The sequence below is a fragment of the Oculina patagonica genome, unplaced genomic scaffold (assembly GCF_052425735.1).
Source record: "Oculina patagonica isolate OP01 unplaced genomic scaffold, crgOcupat unplaced584, whole genome shotgun sequence".
In the NCBI taxonomy this organism is placed as follows: Eukaryota; Metazoa; Cnidaria; class Anthozoa; order Scleractinia; family Oculinidae; genus Oculina; species Oculina patagonica.
The window spans coordinates 1-10,576 of record NW_027558453.1 but is presented as its reverse complement, the minus strand read 5'-3'; the positions used below and the strand labels follow the sequence as shown (position 1 = coordinate 10,576).

At 40.8% G+C, this 10,576-nt stretch overlaps 1 pseudogene across 1 annotated transcript; it reads left to right on the top strand.

The window, feature by feature from the left end:
• Positions 1-326: 326 nt before the first annotated feature.
• LOC144640953 (uncharacterized) lies at positions 327-10,204 on the top strand (annotated as a pseudogene). The gene is made up of 6 exons (XR_013568463.1): positions 327-569; positions 1,059-1,289; positions 2,184-2,380; positions 6,950-7,697; positions 8,770-9,420; positions 9,948-10,204. The product of XR_013568463.1 is annotated as an uncharacterized LOC144640953 (transcript).
• Positions 10,205-10,576: the final 372 nt, after the last annotated feature.

Below are 10,576 nucleotides of genomic sequence, written 5' to 3'. Positions count from 1 at the left end.
TCGAGTGCGCGTGTTTCAATATCAAGCTTGCTTCTAAAATGGTACAAGCACGGTAGTTTTGGCAAAGACCAGTTGAAACTCTACAGCTCTAAGCTTCCGTTTTCTTTGAGAGAACCGGATGCATTTAATATCATGTATAATCTAAATACCGTCATCGGCTTACGTTTCAAACAAAGACAGCTCATCTACCTTTACATTGTTTGGATTCGGAAGACCGTGGAATGACGGTTCGAGACCGAAATTTGCACACTCATAAGCTAGCCTCCTCACGTACTTGGCGCTTTTCCCAAGTGCGGCACTCACTATCTTCTCACAAAACACGGCAGGTTAAACAGTGTAATCCGCTTACTTTTAATCTACTTCCTTGATTTTCACCTTTGCACAGTTATGTCCAATTTAGGAAATTTAAGAAGAAACCATGGACAAGTAACGACCTAAAGACTGCGCGAGACCCCGTGAGACTTGGCTTTGCTTCTTATACTGAATTAAAAGAGAACAATTGAACACTAGAGCATCGACAGCCTTTAGGCCCTTAAGAACTCACATGTTGGCATTTTAAATTAAAAAAGGTAAGTCACTTATCACAGTATTAAGAGACACTCCTGACAAATTAGCTAAAAAGCAATACGTTTGCCAGGCAGAATATGTTTGATATTTGAATCAAAATTTTATTACTCCGCAGTTAATTTTTTATCAGTGCTCATTTGTTGTGTTCGTAATATGATGTATAGTTCGCATATCGTGTAGCTAATGGCCTTATTTATTAAATGGCGCACGACTGAAATATACTACATGCAGACTTACTGAATCAGCAATGAACCTTTCCCTTTAAAATTGGTTTTAATTTTAAAATTCGGAGTGTACAAAAAACATATTTTTTTCAAATATGCTTTCTCCTGATGAATGGTGTATTTTTAGTCTTGTACAAGTACTAAATAGTTCATTGAAATAACGGAAAATTTTCCCCTTTTAAATTTATCATCATGCAACTGACGTTCTCCTAACTTCCGTCTTCCGCGTTCCACGATTCCATATCCTGGTCTTCACATTACACTCAGCTGTCAGCATGCGGAATCCAAAGGGAAATGAGATACAATCGACACAACAGTCTGAAAGGGCAAGCCTGTGCTATTTAAAAGAGACATTCTTTGAAAGAATCGATATCACTACACTCTTCAGCACGGAGAAGAGCGAGTGTTCCAGAGTGTAGGATTCACAATCAAAGATGAAAAGCTGTTTTAATGTCGCCTTTATCTCGGCTGTTTTCTTGATCCTGTGGGCACCGGAGGGTAAGAATCGTGAATTTCTCATGCTACAATATTGGTATTTTTATACATTTATATATTTTGTGTTCAGTTCTGTTTTACGTACGCTGATTTTTGGTTCCGAACAGCTTTAGCAGGGAAAGTTTCGTTAATCATTTTCATTCCATTAGTCAAGTCCTTAGTTTTTAGCTTTGGTAAAATATTTCGTATTTCAGTTTCGCGAGAAACAATTTATGGAACGATTCAATATTTCTATGTACACCGGAAGATTTTCCTTGGTATCTCCTTTTGACAACTGCGCGTGTATGGGTTTCCTGAGCGTGTCTTGTGTCGTCTCGCGTGTTTGTTTTTCTAACTAACATTTAAGGATCTTCGAGTAAAGGACTATATGCTAAAATTAACTGTCTTCTCTTTAAAAAAAACCTTCTACGGCACGGTTTCGAAACAAAATACTCAAATTTTAAAGACCCTATTAGTTTCACCTTGAAAATGATATGGAAATCACTAAATACTTATATCATCTTCAAAAGTTGTCCGCAAAATTTCCTGTGAGTCATTGACTACGGGCAACCCTTCTTTCTTCAGTGGTCTGTTGAGCGTGAAACGAAAAAAAAGCGTTAGTTAAAAAATAGCCGCGCGAATAAATCTAAGGGATGCAAAATCTGAAAATCCCCCTGCTTTGGGCAGGTATTTTTTTGCAGGTTGCAGGTTAAAAAAACGACTTTTGAGTACGAGCGAGTCTACTAAAGAAGCGCGTGCGCAGTCTACACGAGGAGAAATTTTTTGGATGTGACCGATCTCCCCTATTGTGTCACACAAATATGCACTACTCTGATAGTTTATCGAGCATTCCTCTAACGTAATTAACGTTAGTTGACAGTGGCCATTCTTAATTTAGAGTGTTTCATTTTTATTCAGGCTTTTCAATAAAATGCCACGGATGTCATTCGGCGGTATCTTGGGATGACTGCACGAAGAACAGCAAAATTTGGGACTGTGAAAAGCTTTATCCTGACATTCCTGCGGAGAACCTAGTTTGCCTCTCAGTGGTTAAATCAAAGCTACGAACATGGGATCAACAGATTGACACGTTTTCTAAATATTGCGCCCTCAAGGTATGATACATTGTCAAAGGATATAATATACACTACTCTCTACTCTACTCTACTCTACTCTACTCTGCTCTGCTCTGCTCTGCTCTGCTCTGCTCTGCTCTGCTCTGCTCTGCTCTGCTCTGCTCTGCTCTGCTCTGCTCTGCTCTGCTCTGCTCTGCTCTGCTCTGCTCTGCTCTGCTCTGCTCTGCTCTGCTCTGTTCTGCTCTGCTCTGCTCTGCTCTGCTCTGCTCTGCTCTGCTCTGCCAGTCTGCTCTGCTCTGCTCTCCTCTGCTCTGCTCTGCTCTGCTCTGCTCTGCTCTCTGCTCTGCTCTGCTCTACCACAGTCCACTTTACTACAAAGGGTGTTGACACACATTATTCACCATATACCCGGCTTTTCGACGTTATTCAAGGGTTTCTTTGCTGCGTTCTACAGGAAATGTGTGACAACGCAAAATGCGAGAAGCCTGAAAACCTCCCACGTAAAGAGTATAATACAACTAAAGCTGTCAACTGTGACGTAAAATGCTGCCCAGAAGACCGTTGCAATGTTGGAAGGTTGGCCTTAGCTGAAGAATTTGGAGAATTTTCCAAAGCAGAAGCTCCACTCAGCAGTTGTCTTTATGTGATGACTTTGGCTCTCGTTTGCTTTATCCTGGGAAACAATAGTGACTGAATTAAATTAACAGGTTGAACTTTAATCTGCGATCCTGTACATGTATACAAGGATATGAATGCGATTTCAACAGTCAACTGCATGTATACATTTGTTGTTTAATATACAACTAAAATCGACTTGTCTTCAAAGTTAGACAAGTAGATATCGTGAAGTGTTTTCTTCGTTTGCAGGTGTCCGATCTTGTTAATATATCTTGAAAAAAATAGCACTCCGCTGTTTACGAGTAGTAATCAAATCAACATCGTGTACTTTGACACCATTTTCGTCCCCAGAGCCACTCAACCGTTGTAAAAATCCCTTTGTTGTAAGGAATTTTCATCAAACGCACCCATCCCCTGGCATGCCCTGGGCATTTTTCGCACATTTTGCAGATTGTCGGTTTTCTACCCGACCGTGGGGATTTGCTAGCAAACGTCTCTCCAGGGGTGGGGCATTTGTCAGTTTAGCCGATAACAGAGAATTTTTCATCGGTACATTTTGGCCTGAAAAGGATTAACACTACAGATAAAAGGACGCAGATTTGACCCCTCCGGGGCTATCTCTTTCTCCACAAACTAATATTACACAAATTATATTTTTCTTCTACGTGCGAGAAGACCGCTAGAAACAATGGCGGATGACAGTTGCACTTCAGTTTCACTTTGAAACACAATCGACGAATTTCGTGGTAAAGCCTGGTTTTCACTAGCGACGCAAGCACAAGCGGAATCACGCGAAAAGGACAAATTTTGATCCTTGTGCTTGTGCTTGCGGCAAGCACAAGCAGAAGCATCGAAATGCAATGCGCTGTTGCTTTTGCTTGCGTCGAAGCCGTTTTCACGGTAAAATAAGAGCGGTTAACCTTGCGCTTGTGCTTGCGTCGCTAGTGAAAACCAAGCTTAAGAGAGCTTAAGAGGTCTTAATAGTCTTGCATCTTTGGCCATCTGTGGCTGAGGCCGAAGAAGAAACTTGTTCATCATGCATAAAAACATTACAGGCTTATCACTAAACGTTATGTCGTTGAAGTTTCGATTTTTTAAGTGAGAGAAAACCTTGTAAATCGATTGTAAATTTTTCTAGTTTATATTAAATGTTAGTTGAAAGTTATTAAAGGTGTCGTTAAGTGATTGAGCCGTCGTATAAAACGGTTAGAAATCTTTCTTTTGCAATTTTACCTAAAAACGAAAAAATAAATTAATAAATAATTAAACAAATAAAGAAAGAAAATATAGATAAAATAAAATAAAAAAGGCAACTTTGTGATAAATGCTGAGTGAGCAACGTGTGGACAACCTTGCATTTTTGTTGCGTTTTAGTGGTTTTACCATAATGCATGGTTCAATTTGACCTGTTACCATCCCCCCCCGGCCAATCCCCGGGACAAGTCCGGCCCTTAGCGCCCGGGGATGGGGAATTGTTTGAATCGGTCTAGTCCCGGGGCGCGGAAAGTCGAAAATAACTTTTCGTTCTTCATGTGACATCCTTCACTTTTCGGTTGACATGTTGTACGTTTAAAATAAATTATTATTTGTTTGTTATTATTATTTGCAGGCAACGATATGTATTTCCCTTTACTCCCCTTGCCTTTTTTCAGCCGTTTTTTATGTGCAGGAATATTTTTTTGGAAATAATTACCGTACAGCCTCCACCCCTCCCCCGTCAAAAAAAATAATGCTCTGTCCCTAATAAGACCTTGTATTTGATTGGTGCTTCTTCTCAATTGTAGTATAACAGCGTCTCTGATTGGCTTACTAATAGATTATATAAACACCGGCCACGCGGTTCGCGTTCGTTGTGTGACACAGTGAAGGCTTGCTACGAAGCCACAAACGGAGAAGGAGCTTGAAATAAAAGTCTACTTCTCAACAACGCTTTGTTGGCTTTGGGGAAAGTCCCCGGACCAGAGGCAGAAAGTGTCCGTCGTAAAGAAGTACGTCCTTCTTAAGTCATGAAACAAGGGCGAAGAAGCTTCATCGCAGAGCCGGACAATAGGACGAGAAGGACATTTTGTCGAAGCAAAGTTATGCAAGGTGACATCAGTGGCCGATGTTCAACTCAACGGGGCTTACTCTCACTGTGTCCCACCTTTTTTTTAAATCTGAGAAAGTCAATGGTCAACATGTGAGAACTTGCTTTTTCGGAGTTCGTCGAAGCAGTTTTGCTCTGAGCTCGTCACGTGTTTCAAATATGTCGGCGAGTCCATTGCACCGAAAGCGTTTGTTGTCGAAGTTTGCTCGCCTTGTCATTTGAGAAAGCATACACCGAACTGTTCACCGGTGAATTAAGTTTTTAATTTTTGTGGACCTTTAAGAACAATTACAGGTACTTGTTTAAACACAGGATTGCGCTATTTAAAGAATATGCGTGGCAGTCGACCACGTGGAGATTTTGAGGCCTTTTCCTTTTCGAAGATTTTAGACTTGACACAGACCAGACGTGAATTTTCATTCTTGTTATAAAACAAAACGGGGTTTGTACCGTTTCTTGAATGAAAATTTCAAGGGCATATTTTTAACGGGCACGTGCCCTGTAAAAATTGTTGACAATTTGCAGCATTTTTTTTTTTGCATAAAACTCCCTTCTTTGAATCTGCTGGAATCTAAAGCGAATATGAGGTGTGTGCTATAAAATCATGGACAAACATTTTCCCTTGTCCATGTACAAATGTCATCTTGGCCCTCTAAAATTTTTTTATAATGCAAGTATTTGAGGTTTACCTTGTGAAACGGCTTAATTTCCAAAATTACCTTTCACCTTGGCTCCTGTTATAACCAAACGGATGGACATTAATTGTGCCTTCATCTCCAAAACAGTTCCAAAATGGTATTGATGTTGAGATAAATTTTCATAATTTTGAGAAATTAAGTTAATTCTTTTCTACCGGTGAGGCCCATTCTGACAAGTGACACGGCCCAGATAGTAGCGACAGCACAAAAAATAAAATTGCGACAAACTACAACCCTTTTGGAAAAACTTAAATTCCATCAAGGTCAAGCACATTTCCCTTCAATTCAACTATCGCCAGTGTCACAAAAGTGCGATAAAACAGTGATACTGGACATTTTTGAAATTTAGACAAGCAACACGTGCACGGGATCCCCCCTGGCAGGGACATAAGTGACACAAGGCATTGTTTATACAACGGAATCTTCACCTCTTGAACCTCCCAGCAACTCAAACCAAAAGTCATTTCTCTTGAATTTGTTTCACTAAGTTGAACTCTGCAATAATTTTTAATCCTAATTTCTCAAGCTAGTTTCTGTTTTCTTCTTGGCAGCCTTGGAGGTTTGAAAAATCAGGATTCCTGTGTTAGCAATCGAGGATAAAAGGAGCAAAATGTTTCGTTAATAGACCATATTTGTATAGCTTGCAATGGAGGCTCATGCAGGGGAATATCATTAAAAAAAGCTTCATGTTATTTGCATTTGAAAAGATTACCCGCATTAGCCTTCATTGCAAGCTAGTTCCAGTCCAATACCGAGAATACGAATAAGGCCTATTCTCCCTCCACCCTTCTCAGCAAATACTTACTCCAACAATAAGCATGGACAGTTTGACACTGCTTGTTTCATTGGTCTGCAGTTAATCGACAGTTGATATTTAGGGGTCATGAATGGTCCATCAAAATTTTGCATAATTACTCCCAAAATTGGAAGCTCTTTGGAGCTATTGTTTTCCTGTTCTATGTTGTTTCGAGGTTCTTTGTTAACTTGGTCATCACTGGTGAGTTTTCACAGGTTTTTACACCAAGCTCTGCTCTGCTCTGCTCTGCTCTGCTCTGCTCTGCTCTGCTCTGCTCTGCTCTGCTCTGCTCTGCTCTGCTCTGCTCTGCTCTACTCTACTCTACCACACCCCACTTTACTCCAGAAGGTATTGACACACCGGCTTCTCGGCATTATCATGATTCAAGCTTTTTTTGCTGTAATTTACAGGAGATGTGCGACAACGCAAAATGCGAGAAACAGATGCTTCCACGTGACGAGTATAATACAACTAAAGCTGTCAACTGTAACGTAAAATGCTGCCCAGAAGACCGTTGCAATGTTGAAAGGTTTGCCTTAGTTGAAGAATTTGGAGAATTTTCCAAAGCAAAAGCGTTTCTTCGCAAAGTGAAAGACACTTATTACAAAATGAACCCAAACAACGTGGTATATGATCCTGATTCAACACCCGCGTCAATCCGCCGGGATTTCCGCCCCTACAACGCCCATCGTAACGCCATTTGCGAGCGGACTGACGCCGCACTTTCCCTCTACCGTGAAATTAATAAACGCAACACAAAAGCGGACAACAACAAGTTGAAACCGCGCGAGAACAAGGCTATAGCTCAAGTGAAACACTTCTTACAAAGCAACTTTGGCGCGCCGTACGATGAGAACTACTACGCGGGAGACTGGATGCTAGGTCCCAGTACATTCTGTCGGCAACCCATTTGCAGACTAGGCAAAGATCTTCAGGCTCATTTTACGTACCAGGAGTGGGGTATACAACCCAAGACGGTGGACGATGTGAAATTCGTAATAGACCAATTAAAGAGGCTCAAAGATTCTTTGATGCAGTATATCGAAAACATGAAATATGGTGTAAAGGCGGGATTTGTTCGCTCACAGGAAGACTGCCAGTACGGACTGTACTCCATTCAACAAGAATATCTCAAAGTTTCTCAACATGGATCCATGGGTACGTGTAGCATTCAGTTAAAACTACCCCACATTCTTTTGCAAGAAAAAGGCAGGCAACTCCCTTTTGCTAGCCATGATCGGGAATCGGAGGTGAAGAGTAGGATAGCAAAGGTCCTTTCGCTTTTTTAAGCACTACAGAATTTTGCCATCTTGAACATTTAACACAGCTTAGTCAGTAGTGTAGCAGCTCTTGTAAGCTTGTAAGCTTGTAATAAACACTACGCCTCTACTGTAGAGGTTGCTGTTGTTTTGGGAGCTAGGGGCATTGTTCCTATTGTTTGTTCTCATTGTTATCTCAAGGATAGCAAGGCATATTTATGTGAGACCTTGCGAGAACTGCTTTCCGACGCAACTTGTTGTGCATAGTTTTGGATTGTTTTCAGTTTGGCTTTAACTTTTTTTAGTTTTTTTTTCGTCGATTTTTCGATAACTACTGACTTCAACTGAATGCAACTATCACTTATTAGCATAACCACACTGACCTACTATTGGTAGTCGCGCAATCTGATTGGCTACACAGGTGCCTACTATTGATTCGTAGAAGGCTCTCGAAGCGCGCGCTTAGTTTTCGCTGAATTTTATCAATCAAAACATTCAATAAATCAACTCTAGCTATATTTTGTGTTTAATAGATCGGAAGTGGGTTATGCTAACACAATTAGACGGCTCGCTCTCGGTTTCTACCGGCTTTTGATAGTTGGCTCGGGGCTTCGCCCCTCGCCAACTATCAGCCGGTAGAAACCTCGAGCTTACCGTCTAATTGTTAATTAACTGACAGATACGGAGACAATGTGATGAAGTAAGTAAGAAAATAAGGAACTTTATTTTACCAGGGTAGTCTATTCAGCAACGAGGCTGGTATCCATAGGGGCCCTACGACGACAGTAAAATGATGTACAATATGAAAATGTTAAAAATTAAACTGAAATGAAAAGTGAAGACCTCTGCTGAAGCAGATTCATCCCCTGAAAATTGTTTTGTGTATAGTTTTACGACAGAACGTAGATTCTTGTGTCGTGCTCTTCTACCAAGGTGTACAACTTGCTGTTGTTATGTTTCTTATTTGGCAGGTGTTTTAAACGAAACATTCACACAAGAAATGCTTGATCCAAAATGGCTGGCAAAGCTCGAGAAGAGTGCTTCCTTGGAGTGGGAGAAGGAACACAATGGGACAGTTCGTTCGTCCATAAACGACGCCCTGGTTGAGTATGTCGGAAAACCGCTGGACAATTAACTGCAGTATCTGGAGTTCAACCATTCTCAATTCTGCGTCCCGAGCAACGTGTCCAGCGGTTTGGCTACGCTACCTGTGTCACATGTTTATAAAAATGGGAGGAAAACTGGAATCAAAACAACTGGAGTGCTTCCCACTGGGGAATCGTTGAGTGGAAAGAAAGCCTATGAAATGATTCTACCCTATTTTACAACCAATCAGATGACACCAGATCAGGTTTATTCTCTGGGAGAAAAAATGCTGAATCAGCTTTATCCAAGAGCCGTTGAAATCGCCAAGAAAATTACAGGAGAAAGGAATGAAGACCAAGCGATAAAAGAGCTAAAGAAGCGTTTGGAAGATCAGAGCATGTTTTTTAATGATGAGAAGATTCCAGAAAACGAGAGCAACAAAGATGCATTCTCTAAGTGCACTAGTATGGAAGAGGCAAAAATTCACTGCCCTAAACGTCATCAAGCTATGCTGACATGGTTTGGATATGTTAACTGTAAGTAGAAATAAGGAAAAGTGGATAAACGAAAAGTGAAAAGTTATGGAAGAATTTTTTGAATCGCGGCATTAATCATTCAGATCATTCCTTTATCGAGCCCAAACCGAATTGTAACGTTAACTTGATCAAAGCACTAAAACCAGTAAACATGGTAAACTAATACTGTAAAAGGCCGTTTATTAAAATGTCCGCGACTTCTAGTTGTTCAAGCATTTTCCTTTTTTTGTGCTTTAAGGCTGACGCTAAGCACCATATCTAACGATTATATTGAGGCCGACGTCACGGCGCATACTTTATTGTAGCAAGACCCACCCTCTATCAATCGAAAGACCGCTATCGCAAACTGAATAAAGGGCGCAAACCTGTAACATGGTAGCAGCCACAAACTAGATTGTTTCGGAAACTTGGAATACATTTCTCAGTGTTACATATATAGAAGCCTTGCGTTAATTAGAGGATTTCTACAAAAAATTGTTAATTTTTCAACTGATTGCTTGCATGTGCCGTTTAATTTTTTTGTTTAGCTTTGTTGAGTAGTCTTGATCCGAAGACCACTCACATGTTCCATTTCACTGGTAAACATCGAAGCACTCCAAACTGCCCAGTCCAGCTGGTCGCAAACTTTAACCCGGGGACTGGTTCCCAGAGCTACCGATCCAGCAACAAAGATTGCACCAAGCCTTCAGAGTACAGATTACCGTTCTTTATGAAGGACCTGGGTCCAAGATACAGTGCTATCTCAGTGGCTGCGCACGAGGCAAGGCCTGGGCACCACACACAGGTAATTGATTTTGTGCATGAGTGGAGGAAGGCTATCCTAAGGGATAAAAAATAAAGTAACATTATTTAGCCCTGTTCAGTACTTTCATCTAGCAGATGGGGGACTTATATTCGGGAGGGGGTGTGCCGAGCCCTAAGAACGTCCGCGTAGGAGACTAGGGAGGGGGAAGCTTATAACTGGATGTATATTTCCCCTTTCAGGTAGTTGGGTTTATAAACAAGGGGACATATAAGCGGGGGGTTTATAACCGGAATTTTACGGTATATTATTTTTATAACACTAATAAGAAGGACACCTTTTCTTGTCACAAAAATTATGGGCTGTTTCATAAGATGATGATATTAATAAAATTGTCAATTTTGAGTGTTATTG